The following is a 20,468-nucleotide window of genomic DNA, read 5'->3' on the forward strand; positions in this document are numbered from 1 at the left end:
AGCAGAATCTTTCAAGGTAACAACAAGAGAAACAAAAGTCAAACAGACATAAGCAAGGAGTAAAGTTAGCAGGATTGCAGACTAACGTGCTCCCAGCCCTGTTCCCACACAGAAACATTATAAGAACAAAAAGAGACTGGCTAAAAGAACTTTAGAGAAGCACTGGGAAACATTCAAATGTCTTCTGCAATCAAGCAAATTCCCAGTCAAGAAAAAAACCACATTCAAAACAATAGGGAGGGGCTGGGGATGTGGCTCAAGCGGTAGCACGCTCGCCTAGCATGCGTGCGGCCCGGGTTCGATCCTCAGCAGCACCACATACCAACAAAGATGTTGTGTCCGCCGAGAACTAAGAAAAAAATAAATAAATGTTAAAATTCTTTCTCTCTCTCTCTCTCTGTCCCCCTCTGTCTCTCACTCTCTCTAAAAAAAAAAAAAAAAAAAAAAAACAATAGGGAATTGGATGGCATTTTAACTTGCCCTTTCCTTGGCATGGTGTAGCTGAGGAAAGCCACAGCCCAGATCCCAATTCTATCTTGCAAACTGGAGGGAGCAAAAAAGACTTTGTTGGCAAATGTCACAACAAGTTTGGGAATGCCTGCCAAGAGGTCTCTATATCACCTCACTCAGAGCTCAGACAAAGGAAAGTGCTAAAGTCTGGGTCTTAGGCTGGAAAAGGCACAGCAGGTGACAGACCACTGCTCACAACAGCTACAAGGGAGGCTACACATCTGCAGATGTATAGGGGAATGGAGATGTGGATAGAGGAACAGAATAGAACAGCTAAGGCCCCCAGAAAAAGCTGGGGTGGGACTTCTCAGGAAATTAAGATATATAAATTAAGGAAATTAAGATATATAAAAACAGCTGTGTATATGGGAAGAATAGGGAGCAAACGGCACACACAGAGACCTAGAGTAGTGTTGTGCCCCAAAAAGACCTTAGAAGAGTTTATGTCTTTACCTTGGGCTGAATTCAATACTCAGAAACTTGCCCTCTTAATTAGTCAAATGTCTTCCCAGTCTGCAAAGACTGGGAGACACGGAGTCCTTAAAAAAAAAAAAATGTTGGGCATGGTGGTACATACTTGTAATCCCAGCTACTTGGGAGGCTGAGGCAGGAGCATGTCTAATCCAAGGCCAGCCTGGGCAATTTTGCAAGACCCGATCTCAAAAGTAAAATAAAAAGGGCTGGTGGCAGGGTGTAGCTCAGTGGTAGAGCACCTGCCTGGCATGTGTGGGGCCCTAGGTTTAATCCCCAGTGCCAGAGAGAAGGAGAGAGAGAAGGGAAAGAAGTAGCTCAAAGCAATAACCTAAATTTTTAACTTAAGGGATTAGAAAAAAATAATAATAACCAAACCCAAAGTTAACAGAAGGAAAGAAAAAATAGAGTTTAAAGAAGAGATAAGTAAGATAGAAAAAACGAAAAGGAAAATTAACAAAATTAAGAATTGGTTCTTTGAAAAGGTTGACAAAAAAATGAGAAACCTACCACTAAATTAAATAAGAAAAAAAGAGAAGACTTAAAGAATATTAGAAATAAAAGAAGAAACATTACAACTTTTTATTTTACAGAAATAAAAAGGATTAAAACAGCAATGAAGGCCTGGGGGTATATAGCTCCGTTGGTAGAGGGCTTGCCTCCCATGCATAAGGCTCTGGGTTCAATCCCCAGCATCACACACACACACACACACACACACACACACACACACACAAAATAAATAAATAAATAAATAAATAAATACCAATGAAATTGAGGACCCAGAAGTAAACTCTCATGTTACAGTCAAATGATTTTTTGACAAGTGTCCCAAGACAACTGGATAGGGAAAGGACATTCTTTTCAAACACTGGTGCTGGGAAAGCTGAATATCCACAAGAAAAACAATGAAGTTGGACTGTACACCATGTATAAAAATTAATTCAAACAGATCAAAGACTTTAAATGTAAGAACTAAAACTAGTAAACTCAGAAGAGACCATGAAAGAAACACTTCATGATATTGGACTTGGTAATGATTTATTTGCTATAACACCAAGAGCACAGGCAACAAAAAGAAAAATAATAAATTGGGCTCCATCATTTTAAACTTTAGTACCCCAAAGGACACCATTGATAAAGGGAAAAGCCAAGCCACAGATTGTAGAAACACTTGCAAAAATTGTACAGTTTAGTAGCATTAAGTACACCCACATTGTTGTACAACCATCTCCACCATCATTTCTAGAACATTTTAAATTTTGCAACACTGAAACTTTACACATTAACAGTAATTCCCTATTTTTCCCTCCCTACAACCCTGGAAACCACCATTCTACTTTCTGTTTCTATAAATTCGAGTCCTTTATGTACCTCATATAATCATAATCTGGTAGTATCCACCCTTTTACATATGGCTTATTTCACTTAGCTCAATAGCTTCAAAGTTCATCCATGTTGGGAGCTGGGGTTGTGTCTCAGTGGTAAAGTGCTCTGCTAATATGCATGAGGCACTGAGTTCAACCCTCAGAACCACATAAAAATAAAATAAAGATATTGTATCGGGCTGGGGATGTGGCTCAAGCGGTAGCGCGCTCGCCTGGTGTGCGTGTGGCCCGGGTTCGATCCTCAGCACCACATACCAACAAAGATGTTGTGTCCACCGAGAACTAAAAAATAAATATTAAAAAAAAATTCTTTCTCTCTCTCTCTCTCTCCCCTCTCTCACTCTCTTTAAAAAAAAAAAAAGATATTGTATCCACCTAAAACTAAAAAATAAATATATTCTTTAAAAAGTTCCTCCCTGTTGTAGCAAATGCAAGAATTTCCTTCCTTTGTAAGGAGAAATGATGTTTCACATCATCCAGACACTGCATTTTGTTTACTTATTCATCTGTTGAAGGACCCTTGAGAAGTTTCCATTTCTGGCTACTGTGAATAATGTTGCTAAGAATATAAATATCATTTTGCATATATCCCAATAAGCAGAATTGATGGATTTCATGGTGAGTCCAAGATTAAGTTTGCTGTTTTACACAGCAGCTGCACCGTTTTACATTCTCATCAGCAACACACAAGAATTATCATTTCTCCGCGTCCTTGCCAACATTTGTTATTTTCTATTTTTTAAATAATAGCCATCCTAATGAGTGTGAAGAGGTATCTTACTGTGCTTTTGATTTGTATTTCCCTGATTATTAGTGATATTGAGCATCTTTTGTGAGCTTATTGGATATCTATATATTTTCTTGGGGGAAGGTCTGTTCAAGAACTTTGGCAGTTTTTAAACCAGATGGCTTATATACTTTTGAGTAGTAAGAATTCAAAATATATTCTAGAGTATATTGGCTGGGGATATAGCTCAGCAGTAGAGTGCCCCTGGATTTAATCCCCAGTACCAAAGCAAAACCAAAATACCAGGCATAAGTACAGAAGGGATTTGACCCATGTCTCAGAGGGGAAGGATGCTATGAGACTGGCCTCAGGGTCTTGGGGACCCAGATGATGTCTATAATATATCCCTGTCTTGCTTTCCCCTTCAACCTCCTATTTCTCCTGTGTCCCATTCCCCAAATACTAACTGAACTTCTCTCTGCATCATGGCCACATGATGCTTCCTAATTATATAGTGTCTGCTGAACAGAGGATTTTTCTTGTACAAGATATAGTTCTAAAAGAAAGAATTTTAAAGAGTGGGACCCTATGATTACCATATGCATTGGAAAAGGGACAGATGCCCAAATGTAGAAACAAAAGGGAGGACAGGCAAAATCAGCAACTTCTACAAAAGGCAAATGTGCAAATATTTGCATATTTCCTTCTCTTGCCTATAGCTCTGCCTAAGACTTCGAATACGCCATTAAATAAGAGTAGTGAAACTAGACATTCATCTCAGGAGCTAACAGTTTCAGTTTTATCCCATTGAGTATGATACTGACTTAGAAATACACCTATATCATCAGATACTTAGCAAGATGTGTAGCACTTTTGCTATTTACTTTGAGTGTCACTAGAGTGCATCAGAAACTGTCCCTGTCCTGTCACCTTGTAACAAGAAGACAGAGACAAAGAGGAAGTAGATAAACAGTAAGTGCAGAGCATTAGCCTGAGACTGAAACCCAGCATGGCTTGTGATAAAACCTTTTCCTCAAGAGTACAGACCCGGGGGTGGGAGGGCAATGGCATATTAGGAGCCTTTAGGAGGAACGTAACTGACCCAGGATTCAACCCAGGCCCAGAGGATACAAAATAAAATCATTCCATTGGCTGCCCCACTATATGTGTCTGATTCAGCCTGTGCAGAGATTTTCTAAAGAAGTGGTGTGCAATGGTCTGTCTTCAAACTTAATTGTATTTTAAATGGTGGAGCCATTTGTGCTCTGAGGCAGTTCTCTTGGTAGCCTCTGCCACGACAGCTGTGATGTCCACTGTGGAACTCTGGCCTGTCCACAGCTGCTGATTTCACTCCTGCAACCCTGGAGCCTGACACGGGTATGATTCACAATACAGTCTCACAAACACATGGCCAACCAACAAGATGACTGCTCTCTGAGCCCTCCTGCCTGGTTTCAGGTGCTGAGAGCTCTTCAAACATAATCACAAGGAGACTGTGTCACTTTCTGCCCTGTGAAATCTACAGGAGAATGTCTTTGCAAGAATCCCAAGGCCCTATTGGCTTCATGAACAATCTGTCGTGGGAGAGTAGAAGTGGTCTCCAGATTTCCCCCATCCTAGCCCCACTATTTTTTTTTCCCCCATAGAGATGCTGCCAAAGGAAAGAGAATTAGTTCTATTCACATGGCCCTGGAGTAAGGTCTTGCATTCCACAACACTCTCAGGTTACAGCTGGAGGTGGGGCTTCTTTCTGGGCCAAACTGAGCAAATGAACTGCCCATCTGGAAGCCTGAGCTGTGGAAGCAGGGATGCCAAACCAGGCCAGGAACCAGACAGGGCAGGATTCAAGAAGAGCAGGGGGAGTGCGCGCGCACACACACACACACAAACACACACAATATCATACATATGCTTACTTACAAATGCACACTCATACACATTCACACTTGCACTCACCCACAAATCACCCACACCTACACACTCCCAGACTTACACATATACACATACACACATATGCATACTCATAGTTGAACATACACACAGACACACATACACATCAGGGGAAAGAAGGGTCTAGACTGTGCCAGACTCTTATTTCATACCTCACATACACATCACTTGAATTTCCTGGCAGTCCTCAAGATCCATGTTATTAGCACATATTTTGTACAGAAGTAGAAGCTGCAGCAAGTCCCCACGCTGGGGAGTGACAGCCCTCAACCTTTTTGATCTTTCTCACCTAGCTCTCTCTTGCTTTATCAGCCAACTCCCAAGTTCTGTGCTTTATGAAGTATACATTTGGCCAATATCTGGAGGCTCTCGGCCATTTATTCAGATGTGGACTGCCCACTTTATAGAGTGGCTTCTTAACATAAAGATCATTAAGATAGGGGCTGGGGTTTTGGCTCAGTGGTAGAACGCTAGCCTAGCACGCATGAGGCCCTGGGTTCTATCCTCAGCAACACATAAAAATAAACAAGTGAAATGGAGATATTGTGTCCAATTACAACTAAAATAAATAAATATCTTTTAAAAAAGATTATTAAGCTGGAGTCAGCACCAACAAGCTCCTTCAAAAAAAATATTTTATTCATTTATCTTATTTATTTATTTTTATTTTATTTTGCAACACTGGGGATTGAACCTGAGGGCACTTTGCCTCTGAACGACACCTCCAGTCCTTTTTATTTTCTGAGAGATGTTCTCAACTAAGTTGCTGAGGGTTTTGCTGAGTTGCTGAGGCTGGCTTCAAATTTGTGATCCTCCTGCCTCATCCTCCTGAGTCCCTGAAATTATGAACACTTGCCGTACTTCCAGCAAAAGAATACTTTTGTAATTTATGTAGAACAATCATCTTAACTCAAAAACAGGCTTCTCCCACTGAGCAAAGGGCAGAGTGAGGGCATCACTACCTCCCTCTTGGGGATCTTGGGCCTGCTGCTAGATGAGATGCACACAGGACGCCAGCTGGGAGGGCTTGGCTTCCTATGGCAGCACTTAGTCCCCTGCATGGCCATCACAGCCTGCTTTGTCAACCACAGTGCTTGCTATTCCCCCATACCTGTGCCTCCTGTCCAGCTGAGCAGAGGTATTCCTTGTTTTTTGTGCAGTTCTGACCTCCTCATCTTTGTTTCTACTTTTTTTTATCTGCATGACTGGATGAGAAGTGGGGGGAGAGACAGAGAGAGGACTTTTTTCAATGTCTACAGATCCTTCAAGCCCTTTTGAGTCAACCCCCCCCCCCACAGCAAGTGTTCATGGGCTCTCATGCTCCTGTGGGAGGTGGCCTCTCCCTCTGACTGACCACTCTCTGGGATTCAAAAATCTACTTCAGTTGGGTACAGTGGCACATGCCTCTAATCCCAGCAACTCCGGAGGATTTCAAGCTCAAAGCCAGGATCAACAACTTAGCAAGTCCAACTAAGCAATTTAGCAAGATCATGTCTTAAAATAAAAAATAAAAAAGAGCTAGGAGGCTCAGTGGTAAGGTGCCTGTGGATGTAACCCCTAGCACCAACAAAACAAACAAACAAAAAAGCTACTTCCTCTGGCCTGCTCTGAATTTAGACAGAGTGAGTCATGTTTTATCTATGGAAAAAAAATCAAACGTACTATTAAAAAACTTAAATCAAAACTTTTTTTTTCTGGATAGTTTTGTACTGCTAGTCCTGGGTGTTGGACCTCTACCATCACACATGCTCTCCACCATGCCATGAACTTGACCTCCACTATCATACACAGCTGACCTCTGCCTCCACATATACATCTGGTCTCCACCTTCACACACAGTTGACCTCAACTAACACACATTTAGGTCTATAATGTCATGAACTATGTAGTTTAATTTCAGATATTTTAGAAAAGAAGGAGGGAGGGGGAAGGAGGAAGGGGGAAGAGGGGAAAGAGGTGGGAGGAGGGGGACAAGGAAGAAGGAGAAGGAGAAGAAAGGAAAAGAAAGAAGAAAAATTGAGAAAAAAAATATGGCAAATTGTTACCAATTACAGGATCTCAGTAGGAGGGTAGGAAGTATGATGGTGAAGTTTGTGGTATTATCCTGGTTTCCTATATTGGAAGACTTTCATATTTTAAAATATGGAGGAAGTTGGATGCGATGGTGCATACCTATAATTCCAGCAGCACGGGAGGCTGAGACAGGAGGATTGCCAGCCTCATCTGGGGCTGGGGCTCAGTGGTAGTTCACTGGCATGTGTGAGGCACTGGTTCAATTCTCAGCATTGCATATAAATAAATAAAACAAAGGTCTATCAACAACTTAAAAAAAAAAAAGCCAAGCTCAGCAACTTAGCAAGACTCTGTCTCAAAATAAAAAATAAAAAAGTCTGGAAACATGGCTCAGTGGTTAAATGCCCTGGATTCCCAGAACCATATATATATTTATGGGATATATATAAATGCTGAAGCAGCATATATATATGCATATATAAGAAGTGTATATATATATATGAAAGATGACTGACAAATACCATATTGTATAGATAAGGACATAAAGTTCAATAGATACTGTCTGATTGCTTTCTTGCACTGGGCCTGGGTCTTCAAAGTTTTTTTGTTACTAGTTTCTTTCATGAGTCATTTAAAAAGTCCTTTTGGCTTTTGAATATTAAAGTCAGAGAATGCTGACCTGTCAAGGAAGGAGGTGGCTGGGCAGGTGCTGAGCAGTGAGGCCTGGAGGCTACCACATCTAGAACTCAGACCATGTACGTGGAGTCTCCATCTCTAAACTTGGCTTTTTCTATGTATGAAAATTAGAACATAAAAAAAAAAGTTGTTTTTAAATCAGCTCTTCCACATCAGAGGAGTCTGCCCAGGCCTCAAGTCCTCCAGTGCAAACTCAGGCAGAGCCCTGAGGCAATCAGGCATCAGGGTGGTTCCTTTCCCTCTCAGTGACAGCCATCGTTAATGCCAAAGCAGGAGGAAGACGCATTCCATGCCACCGGCTGGCTGCTGGGGACTTGGAAAGTGTTTCTGCTTGACACAGCCTTGAAATAAAATAACGGGAACGTCTTGGCCTGTGAAGAACCAAGCGGGAATGGAGCCCAGAGCTGCTTCAACTTCAGAATCTTTTGGCGTTGCTTTTCTTGGATGACTGGCTTTGTTAAAAAGCCTCATTTCCCCTCAGACACAGTCCATTGGTGACAGCCAGGGAGACTCAAGCAGTTGGAACTCACTCCTGGTCCCCAGGCTGGGAGAGGAGGAGCAGAAAGGCATCCCCACAGTGAAGCAGGCACCTGGCCAGCGGGAGTTTCCATCCTGAAATGAGGAAGGTCCCTAGAACAGGACGCTGGTCTCATCTAGCTCTCACTGCCTGCACTGGGGATTTGCTATCTTCTCAAAGGACAGGCAGCTGTCACCTTGAGAAGGTGGGCTATGGGCACCAGAATGGCTTTTGGTGAAAAAGAAGCAACACTTCTGGGTTCTGTAAGTCTCCTGATTGTTAAAGGTTGGCAGTAAACTCAATCAAACACAGGAACACTGAAGGGGCCAAACCCTGTGCAAGCTGAACCCACTGGCTCTTTCTGCTGTAACCCACCCTGTCCAGGCTCCAGTCCTATTCTTGCCACTTTACAACCCAATTATTACCCTGGAGGGGGCTCCAGGGGACTGGAGTAACTCTAGAGGTCCCTGGTCAGAAATGGGAATGCCCCTGCCTCCCTCCTCACTCCTCCAGCTTCACTTCCTTCCATCTTTCCTTCTGTCCTTCCCTGGCTTGGCTCTGAGCCCTTTCCCTGGGTTCTCATGCTCTGTCCAGTCTCCCTGAATCCTATCCATGGGATGGGACAACCCAACACAAACCCACAAACTACCTTCCACCCAGGCAGCTGCCCCAGCTCTCAGTAAACTTGTCAGAGGCCATCAGCTTTTCCAAGTCAGCTCATGACCGGCTCTCACTGCAGCTCCTCTGTGTCAAAAACAAATACCCTCCACCCAGTGCTGCTCTGGTTGGATCCATCCCTCACCTGGCTTTTCCCAGATGACCAGGCCTAATGAGCTTACTGCCATGTTTTTATAATTAGTGAGATTCCAGATAAGCTATGGGGGAACAAGTCACCAGGCTCCAAGGTGATACAGAGACAGCTCCTTCATCTTCCTTCTCAGGGATCCCTGGAGGCCAGCATGTGAAGTTCAGTGTCCAGAAGCACTCACACCCTAGGCTGCAGTGGGGAAGGCTCACGAAGTTCCGTTTTCTCTTGGCAGAAGGAGGTCATGACAGTGCGGTCACCAGAGAATATGGAGTGGGATAAACTGTGTCACCCACATGAAGCAGATGTGCAGAGAAGACACATCAATGTTGTCCCCATGGGGGAGGCCATGCGGCACGCCAAGAAAGACAGAGAAAAAGCCCCAGGTGAGAAATCATTCTACCTGAGCATTCGCTTTCCTGCAGACTTTACTAGTTCCTGGAAAATGGGTACCAGTTGTGGACCGAATGTTTGTGTTCCTCAAAAATCGGTATGTTGAGCTAGGGATACAGCTCAGTTGGTAGAGTGCTTGCCTTGCATGCACAAAGCCCTGGGTTCAATTCCCAGCACCACAAACAAACAAATCAAAAAAATCCATATGTTGAAGCCTCACCCTCCTAAGTGACAGTACTAAGAGTTGGGGCCAGTGGGAGGTGACTGGAGTTAGGTGAGGTCAAGAGGGTGATGCCTTCATGATGGAATCAGTTTCCTTAGAAGAAGAGAAGAAAGAGGTCCTTAGTGACCATTCCCCTTCCATATGAAGATGCAACAAGAAGGTGGCTCTGTACAAGTGGGAAAGATGCCCCATAAGAAACCAACCATGCTAACACCTTGGTATTGGACTTCTGGCCTCCAGAATGATGAGCAATAAATACCTTCTGTTCAAGTCAACCAGTCTGTAGTATTTTGTTATAGCAGCTCAAGCTGACTCAGACCATACTTCAACACACACCACTTAGGCAGCAGCTGGCACTTCTCATTTGCCAAGAAGAGATGATTGTACACTTAGCTAAACTATCTGTGCATCCCAGCAAAGAACTTCACCCATGACACCAGCCTGAACTAAACATACTATGCTTCCTCCCTTAACCCAGTACTCACTCCAGGTAATCCTAAGAGAGCTTCCCTAAGGAACACAAATGGGGTCAATGTCAAAGGTAATAGTTATAATAATAATAATGTCGACTCGATATGGTACAGCTATGATGGCCTAGGGTATAAGCATTTCACATTCATTTTCTTTCTTTTTTGCAGTGGTCCTGGGAATTAAATCTAGGGTCTCACATATGGTAGGCAAGCACTGAGGTATATCCTCAGCCCTTTTTTATTTTATTTTGAGACAGGGTCTTGCTAAGTTTCCCAGGCAAGTCTCATACTTGCAGTCCTCATGCCCCAACCTCCCAAGTTGCTGGGATTACAGGCTTGCACCACCACGACCAGCATTTACTATCTTTGAATCCCCGTCGGGACCCTATGAAGAAGCAGTATTATCTATGTTTTGCAGAAGAGGAAACTAGGATACTAGGAACTTTGTTCAAGTTCCCACAACCAGTGCCAGATGGTCCAGGCTTTAGACCCTCATGCCTCTGACATCAAGCTAAATGCAGTGAATAAAAATTAGAGGGAAAAAGTTGTTGATTGAGGTCTTAATCTTTTCTTCCTTCCTTCTTTTCTTGGGCGCTGATATGTTATCTTTTTGATGTTACTTTTTAAAGAAAAAAGGAGGGCTGGGGATGTGGCTCAAGCGGTATCGCTCTCGCCTGGTAAGCGTGCGGCCCAGGTTTGATCCTCAGCACCGCATACCAACATAGATGTTGTGTCCGCCGAAATTTAAATATTAAAATTCTCTCTCTCTCTCTCTCTCTCTCTCTCTCTCTCTCTCTCTCTCTTAAAAAAAAAAGAAAAAAGGAAGCAAAGACTAATATTAAAAACAAAGAAACCAGCGTGGTGGCACACGCCTGTAATACCAGTGGCTCAGGAACTGAGGCAGGAGGATGGCCAGTTCAAAGCCAGCCTCAGCCATGGTGAGGTGCTAAGTAACTCAGTAAGACCCTGACTCTAAATAAAATACATAAAAGGGCTGAGGATGTGGCTCAGTGGTTGGGTGCCCCCAAGTTCAATATCCAGTACCAAAAAAAATCAGAAAACTTCAGTTTACCAGATCAGGGGGACCAAGCCTGGGGACTATGACTTGAAGCTGAGGTTGTGCAGAAACCACAATAATGTCTCCTCCCTGCTGTGGATACCAACTACCTTCCACCTGCCTCACTTCTGCCCACATAGAATTGAGAGCTGCCTCATATTTTTAAAAAACCTGATTTTTCAAATATTGTCACCTGAATGCTCTGCTGTCAGAGGCTGGTGCGCCTATTGGCACCAGCGGCTTTTATCCTCATCCCCCTATCACTCACACATATAGCGCATTTGTCCTAGAAAAAAGGATACTGCTGAGCTTGGAGTCCCTGGGGACCCCTGGCCACCCTCACTGCAGCCACACAGAGCAGGCTTAAATTCTCACACTGCTGCTCTGCCCCAGGCCTCAGTAACTGCACCTTGGTGTTCTCATCCATGAAGGGGGCCAATAGGCCATGCCTTAAATGTTTGTTTAAAGCCAAGTAAGATCAAGGAACAATGATCCTGCAGTAAATATTTCTCTCCTTCTCCATCTGATAAGATGGTATAGACACCTAGAATTGTGTGGAAAGGCCAGAGGATGTGAGGAGACATGTGTGTTTAGGACAGTCCTTTGACATAGAAAACAGGGGATTTCTATGTGAACTCAAAGTTGAAACCTGCTCAGTTTCGCTATCATTTTTCATGGCATTGAACATTGTTTCAGTTCCCTCCTGCACCCCGCATCTTGCCTGCAGAAGCCTCTCACCCCATGCCCACCCTTGCCCTGATCCCTTCTGTTCTTGCTAAAACATGCAGGGAATGGGTCGCTCCTCCCACCCTTGCTTCAAATCCCTCCCAGGGCTGCCTGCGGCCCTGGGAGGGATGGTCATAGCCTCCCCTGACCTGGCACCCTCTGTGAAGTCAGGCAGACCTCTTGGTCTCCCCCTGCCATGCCTACACAGCCCACCTCCAGGAAGGTCTCTCAAACTCATTCTCTTCCGGACCCAAAGAGCCTATAGAGGTGGAGACTCCCTGGCCCCTACCCCAGGAGAATGCCTGACTTTTCCTCCTCATGCTCCCATTCTACGGTGTATATCCCTGCTTAGGGCATCAATCTCTCTGTGCTAGCTATTCATTCATTCGTCTCCCCAGTGAGCTAACAACTCCCCAAGGTCAAAGACTATGACTTCACACCATAGCTGACACTTGGGGTATGCAATATCTGTGTAGAGAGAGGCTAGTGAGTTCTCTCAGTGCCCTGAACCTGTGCCTACTGGCTAGAGCCTGAGTTCTTGTCCCCTGCCCATACTAATGTCCTTCACAACATTTCTTCATTGCTAAGGGTCATTCCAAAGTTCTGAGTCTCTTCATGTATTAGCATAAGCGGGCAGCCGTTTACATAAGTATAGTGGGAGTATATTTGGCCTTGTGTGTATATTGAGGGGATTTATCATGAAGACTAGTACACTCTTGCCTCATGACAGACTACCCAGTCACTTGATGGCTTAAACAAAATGCACCATCACATAGTTTCTGTGGGTGGGGGACTCAGAGAGGCCCAGCTGGTGGTTCTGGCTCACCTTCTCTTTCCTTCAACAGCTAGCTAGGGCTGCACATCTGAAGGCTTGCTGGGGGCCAATTACCTGCTTGGGCGTCACCCTCACCATGGAATTGCTTGTGATGTATACAGCTGGCTTGCCCCAGAGTGACAATCCAAGAGAAAGTGTGACCCAGATAGAAGTCACAAGGCCATTTTAAGCCTTAATCTCCAAGTCACACTCTAAGACCTCTGCCAGGTACAGTTCTTCACAAGTGAGTCACAGAATCCATCCCCAACTTGGAAGGAAGGTTGTTTTAGATGGCTTTTTCACTGCTGTGACAAAAAAAGACCCGACAAGAACAATTTTTAGGGGAGGAAAAGCTTATTGGAGCTCAATTTCAGAGGTCTCAGTCCATAGGTGGCTGGCTCCATGGCTCTAGGTCCAAAGTGAGGCAGAACGTCATGGCAGCTCAGGACATGGCCAGCAGGAAACAGAGAGAGACTCCTCTCACCATGGACAAAGTGTATGCCCCAAACGCATGTCCCACAAACCTACCTCCTCCAGCCACACCTTACCTGCCTGCAGTTACCATCCAGTTAATCCCTTTCAGGGGCCTAATACACTGATTAGGTTGAGGCTCTCATGATCCAACCATTTTACCTCTAAACTTTCTTGCATTGTTTCAAACACAACCTTTCCGGGGACACCTAATATCCAAACCACAACAGAGATAAATTAGATTTTACCCCTTAAGGAAGGAATAACATGGGCCAACATTTTAAATGCACAACTAGTTTTCCCAGAAAAAGAAAATGTGTGTTGAATGAAATAATGTTGTAATGCATTAAATATATCGAGCTCTTGCAGTATTTTATGGATTTCAAATGCAAGCTTTTTTTTTTCTTCTTCATATCTGAGCACCTCTGCAATCAAGAGCCATCTTTCAAATAACAAGCCTAGTTTCAGTGAGATGTGGTATGGGGGTGGGAGGCTCCATGCCCAGCATTAGTGCATTTAACCCTTATGTCAACCTAAAGGGAGGGTTTGAAGAGGGCTATGTTGAATGTGAACCCCAGCGTGTTTGTTTGAGACATTGGGTAACTTGTCTCTTTTAATATCTGAACCAGGATAGAGCCACAAATGTGACCCCAGAGGCCTGACATCTAAACACTGTATTGTTATTGCAGTAATTTTAAAAAAGTATTTAGAAGGCTTCGTTTCAATCACTTCTTTCCATCCTGCTATTCCAACCTCTTTTTTGTATCTCTTCAACATTTGGGCATGTCCCATTAGCTTTTTTAGCAACTTTTAAATTGGATTGAGTAACACCTAGAAAATTGGTAAAGCACACTTCTGGGTGCATTTTGTGAGGATGTTTCTAGAGAAGATTGGTATGTGGATCAGGAAACAGCATGAAGACCTGCCCTGAATTGGGGTGGTGCCATCTGGTAGGCTGGGGCATGGATGGAAAGAAGAAACAGAAGAGGGAAGCTCACACACATGCACACCAGACTCTCCTGGAGCAGGTGTGCCTTTGCTGCTGCCATATCCCATGGACAACAGATGCAAGATTCTTCAGCCTTTGAAGGCAGATTTGCATCAGAAACTCTCCAGCCTCGAACTGGAGCTGCATCATCATTGGTTCCTCTTGTTCTGAGTCTTCCAGCTTCTTGAACCAAACGGCTATTAGTTCCTCTAGCTCTCCAGCCTGCAGATGCCATGTGGGACTATTTAGACTCTGATCATGTGAGCCAATCTAATAAATCCTCTATAGTAAATATCTCTAGTAAATGTGTGTGTGTGTGTGTGTGTGTGTGTGTGTGTGTGTGATATTTTGTTTCTTCTGTCCCTCTGGAGAACCCTGACTAATACAGAGGCTAAGAGGACAAGATAAAGGGGCTGGACTTTGCTTCATGCTCCGCCCCCACCCCAAAAAGAATGGGCAGGGCAAGCTGTGGTTCTGAAATAGCTCCTCTCCACCTGGGCTCTGGGTTCAGCTCTTCTAAGAATCACAGAAGGAAGTGATTGCACGCTCTTCAAACACCTGGGTCTTAGACATCTTTCTCTCTGTTCTCAAAAACTGCATCTCTCGTTCACACCCTTGGCAATGATTCTCCAGTTTAAAGAAGTGACTTGGGGTCTCTCCTGCCAGGCTCCCCCAAGGGCCAATGCTCCAGGGTTGCACCTCTTCTGGCTGACTGGCTGCCCCACAGCTGCCGGTTGCAGGGCTTCTTGATTGGAGGAGGGAGACTCATTGGCAAGGCAGAAAGCCAGCTCACTTCTGTGCTGCCCACCTTACGTGCCACAGATAATTCAGGACCCTTACACACCATAGATACAGTCCCAACCCCAGCCCCCAGACCCCTGCCTAAACAAATGTCCAATGTGCTCAGGATGTACTGGTATATCCCTTCTTGCTGCTCACCTTCTCCACTCTGTGCACCAACCCCAGCATCTTGGAAGAATCTTGTGGGAGGGGACCAGAAGCATTCCAACAATGTGGTTTCCCAAATGCTCTGTCTCTTCCTCCCCTCTATAGCCTTTCTTATAGACTGGGAGGGCAAAGGACAAAGGGCCTCTTCTGCTTATATGTCATCAGAAATAGAAGAGGGGTTAAGGTTTGTGCCCTGGGTTTAAGGCTGGGTCGATGGAGCTATTTCTTATTCCATTTACCATTCATGTAGGCATGGTGTCTACTGGACAAGGGTGCCCAAGGGCATGAAGGGAACTCAAACTCACCAGGTCATGAATCTACCAGGCTGGGCTGCCCTAGGCAGGCCTCCTTTCTAACCCACATCGAGGGCTGTGGCTACAGGAGCCTGGCTTCAAGCTGAGCACCTGAGTGGTGGCTGGGTCAGGAATTTCCGGTTGTAAGTAGCAGACTTAGTCTATTTTCTGTTACTATACTTAAATGCCACAGAATAATTTATAAAGGAAAAGAGGGTTTATTCAGCCCATGGTTCTGAAAGGTGGGAAGTTCAAGATCAGGCAGCCACATCTGGTGAGGTTGACTGCAGATGGGTAACCACAACTCCCCTGGCAGCTGGCTCAGCTCGCACAGACCTCTCTGAACCTAGCCCTACCTTCCCTCTGTCCCCAGCCTGGAACCCACCATTAGCTTACCCTAACCCTCCTCTTGCCAGGGTGGGAGCCTCAAATCAATGAGACATGCCCATCTGTGCTCTTGCCCCAGCCCTGCGGGTATAGGCCTGCAGCAGGGCTATGTCACCCTGAGCCCTTCAACACGGCAGTCAAGTGCTAGACAACAGGGCAGTGGCCCTCTTATGTCTGAGCATGCCCAGCCACTTTCTGTACCCTCCCATCCCAATGGGGTCACCCACCACAATCGCAGTACCCTGATAAGCAGTGACTTCAAGATCCCAGAGGGGAGGGAGCCAGTGTCCTTTGACACATGCTTCTCTCTCCCACCTGTGCCTCGCTTTTGTCCTCTTCTGCTCCCAGGGACCAGAAGGGGTGGCTTTTCCTCATTCCTTTGGATCATATCCTACTCCGACCAGAGCACCAGAGACCAGAAAAGAGACAGGAAGAAGGACCACCACCTCCAGGGAAAGGATCTCAGGGAGCCCTCCCTCTTTACCAAGCTCCTTTCTCCTGCCCAGGCCTCATGGCTCAGCCTAGAAGACTATAAAGGCTGCCAGGCTAAGGGTTCCTCAGAGAAGTAAATGCCATGATTTAATATTTACTCTGTGGCCCACTTTCAAATGTAGTCCTTGAGGATTCAACTTTGCATAAGCATTAGTGAGACCCCTCAGGCAAGTAGGAGTTACCTAAACTTTCTTGTGAGCATGTTGATTGCAGCTCTAGGGGCTGAGCACTTGCCTGGCCTATGTGAGTCCCTGGATTTGATCCCCAGCATTGAAAAAAAAAAAAAAAGATGATTGCTAATACCAAAGAAAGAATCTTCTCATTTTGCATAGGTTCCTGTAAGTATTTGCGCAAGATGGACCTTGAAAATATATAAGCAGTATAATTCAACACCTGAACAAATCAGTCTCCCCAAAACCACGGCTTAATCTCTTTGTGATGAGATCAAGGGAGAATCCTTTTCTTCTTTCTATTTTGGGATTCCAAATGTTCTCTGATAAGCTCAGTTTGTTTTTAAATTGGGAGAAAGAAAACCCCAGCAACTTATTGAAAATGAGTGCAAGAAAAAAAATCCCTGCACAATTTGTAGGCAATTTTACAGTTTTATCACCAGAACTTGGGTCCTCAGTTTGTATTGCAGCTTCTCTGCTTCTGTTTCCCGTTGCCTCCAGCCCCAGGCCTGCTTTCTCAGTCTGTAAACCCCTCCACTGGCTCGCTTGTGTGGGTGGATACTGCACATTCCAAAGGCCAATGGGATACATTTTATGGGGCATCCCAGGCAACTTACCCTGAGCCACCAGAAGAAACTAATGTGGGGTGACAAGGAGCCACAGCAGTCAGTCATAGTCTAATAAGGAACACCACTGTCTATGGATACCACATACTCCCCTGCCCATTGGGCTTCATGGAATCTCACTGTGGAGCCAGTCCAGTGAAGTCCCCAAAGTCTTGAGGCGCTTGGGGAGGGGCTCATGCACCACTAAGAAGTGCTCAGCCTGTGTCACAGACCTGTTTGGGGTCACCCTTTTTCTTATGTGCTGCAAAGGAACACACCTTATTTTCTAAATATCAGTCGATGTTGTTCGATTGCCACTTTTATCTCAAGGCATTTCTTTTTCTACTTACTATGTTGTACAGTCCCTAAGGGCTTGTCTTTCTGTCTTTAATGTTCCCTTGAAGGGCACCTCTGCTATTCAGGCACAGTGGTGCACTCCTGTACTTCCAGAGACTTAAGCCACAATATTCATAGGTTCAAGGCCAACCTAAGAAACTTAGTGAGAAGACCCTGTATCAAAAGAAAATTTAAAAAGCTGGAGATTGGGCTGGGGATGTGGCTCAAGCAGTAGCGCATTCGCCTGGCATGCGTGGGGCCCGGGGTTCCATCCTCAGCACCACATACAAACAAAGATGTTGTGTCCGTCCGCCGAAAACTAAAAAATAAATATTAAAAAATTCTCTCTCTCGCTCTTTCTTTAAAAAAAAATAAAAAGCTGGAGATTTATCTCAATGGCAGAGTGCTCACACCCAGCATTTTACAAGGTCAAGGGCTCAATCCCCAGCAAACTGCCCCTGCCCCCCCAAAAAAAAAGGACATCTCTAGGTCACATTTCTTCAATATTGATGTGATTTATCAGTAACAGTGGAGATTGGGTAGGGCAAGGTGGAAAGCTTGTATTGAAAACAACGTATTAGTTTGTCAGCAAGTATTGTACACCAGCTCCCCGTGAGAATCGGGACACAAAATGAAAGAGATCATTCTAGGGGGAGCATCTGCCACCCACAAACACAAAATGTGATCTGCAGATGTCTAAAAGCAGAAAGGAAGTGTCATGAGGCAGAGGGCTTAGAAAGAACCCAAAGCAAGAGCCAGGCCACAGGAATCTCATGTTCTGTGTACTGAGCAAGCAGGTCCCATAGGTAAGGACCAGGAGACAGTCAGGGCTATCACAACTTTTGGGGGAAGAGAATAAATGGATGTGCCAGTGGAAGTGGGTGAGTTGATGAAAACGCTTGGTAATACTTTGGTCTCATAATAGCGATGACCCACACCCACTGAGCTGAGGTAATGCTGACAGCTCGTGTACATCACCTCATTTAATCTTCTGAGTTAGGAGGCTGTGCCTCCGTTTTACAGATGAGAAAAGCAAGGTTTACTGAGTTTAAAAATCACACAGGAAGTTACTTGCAGGAAGGAGGAATCTGAACCCAGATCACCAGCCTCCAGAGCCAATATGCATAACCACTCGCTCCCTTGTTTATGCAGGACAGACCCAGCTTCAATTAGTCAAAATGTTCAAAGAGAGAGAGACGAGTCTGGAACAGCTCCAAGTTCTCTCAATCACAAGAACTTTAGAGGTCAATTTGCCCAAAGCTATGCTGTATTTTACACACACACTACTGAATGTATACCATATGTCTATATGTGCATATATGTATGTATAATATACATACATGCACATGCATACATGTTAAATATATATCATACACTCTCACTTGTAAATGCTCAGAAAACTCTAGAATGATATTGGGTACCACCAAAGGCTGCCACCCCAGAGAAGACTTAGTGGGAATTTGGGTACACAAGAGAGGAACTTCTATTTTTACTTGATATCCTTTCTGCAACATCTGGATTTTAATTGTGTGCTGCTCTACTTTAACAACCATAGAATAAAAATAAAATAAGCCACAGCTCTGAACTAAAATGGGAAGGAAGAGAAGGATGTCCCCTGAGATCCACTGTCCATGGTAACTTGGCAACATGTGGAGAGATATGGAGACCGGACTTCGTTCTTAGAAAGCTCCAAATAGTGACTTCATCGCTGCCCCGAGGAGTCAGGAGTATTTCAAAAAACAAATGTAAACAGTTGCTGCAAAGGAGCTTGACTTGCTTTGCACTGGCAAATGAGGACGCTCTGAGCAGATCTTTCCAGCCTCTGAGATGCCTGCAGCGAACCCGAGCCCCGCCGAGGTCAGCCTAATGGGTAAATGAGATGAAGCAGCTGCTTTTGATTGTGGAAAATCCCCCAACCAGGTCCCAGAGTGAACAGAGCTATTTTTGAAGCTGTAGTGGAGCCAGAGCTTTTCAAACTGCTGGGAGCATGCTGGAGGCAGGTCAGTTTTCTGTCCCTTTGCTCCCCGTTTCCTACAGAAATCAAGCACTAAATATTCATCCTCCATGAATTATTTCTCAGGCACTTCCTGACCTCATTTGTGGAAAACAAAAACAAGATGTTCTTCAAAACCTGCTAATGTTGAGAGAGAAATCTTAAAGGGTCTAATGAATCCCTGACACACACACACAAAAAAAGTCAATGTAACCTTCCTTCCGTGTCAATAGTTGGTAACTTGTGCAAAGTTTGATCTGGAAGAAAAAGAGATAAAGAGAAACTGAGGGGAGAAAGGGAGGAGAAGACAAGAGAGAGCAGAGAAAAAGAAAGAGAGACAAAGAGCACAGGAAGGAGGGAGGAAGAAAGGGAAGAGAAAAAAGAAAGCAGGGTAGAGAAAGAAAGGGGTGGAGGGCTGGAAAAAGAGAGAGAGAAAAGGAAAGAAGGTTGGGATGGAGGGTGGAAAGAGAAAGAAGGGAGGGCAGGAGGAAAAAGACCACAGGAAGAGAAAAGCACATATCTGTTTGATTACTGGAGGTGAACTCCTTAAGCATCCTGTGTGAGGCAAGGCTTGGCCCATCCAGCCCTCTACTCCAATAATACATTTTTCTACTCAGCTCTGAATCCTCTTGACCCCTACTTGGTCAGCCCACAGGAAATAAATCATCCTCATCTGGGGGAATTTAAGGAGCCCTGGTCCCACCTCTGGCATTCCCCTTCAAGCCCTGTTTCTTGCTGCTTCCCCTTTGCCCCCATTTGCATAACTGGCCCATCCTGAGGCCCAGGCTTCCCATCATGACTGTCCAAACCCACAGACCTGGCTGGCTCCATCAACTCAATGGAGTGGTCACAATGGTCAATGCCCAATGGCCATCTCCTCCTTGCTAAGAGAGTCCAGTTTTGTTCAGGAAGCTGGGGTCCTTCCTGTGCCTCCGAGGAGTGGGGATGACCAAGTGGCAGGTCTGGTTGACAGGACCTGAGTAAAGGCAGCTGTGGGGAGTTTGGGGGGTGTTCTCCTCGCCCTT

General features: G+C 44.9%; 1 long non-coding RNA gene across 1 annotated transcript in view; it reads left to right on the top strand.

Moving 5' to 3' along the window:
* LOC144375342 (uncharacterized) overlaps window positions 1–9,968 on the top strand; it is a 40,003-nt gene extending 30,035 nt beyond the window's left edge. The window contains exon 2 of the long non-coding RNA XR_013435032.1: window positions 9,313–9,968. This is a non-coding gene — a long non-coding RNA (uncharacterized LOC144375342). The remainder of the gene's footprint in view (window positions 1–9,312) is intronic.
* The last annotated feature ends 10,500 nt before the right edge of the window (window positions 9,969–20,468 follow it).

This window comes from Ictidomys tridecemlineatus, chromosome 2 (assembly GCF_052094955.1).
Source record: "Ictidomys tridecemlineatus isolate mIctTri1 chromosome 2, mIctTri1.hap1, whole genome shotgun sequence".
Classification (NCBI taxonomy): domain Eukaryota; kingdom Metazoa; phylum Chordata; class Mammalia; order Rodentia; family Sciuridae; genus Ictidomys; species Ictidomys tridecemlineatus.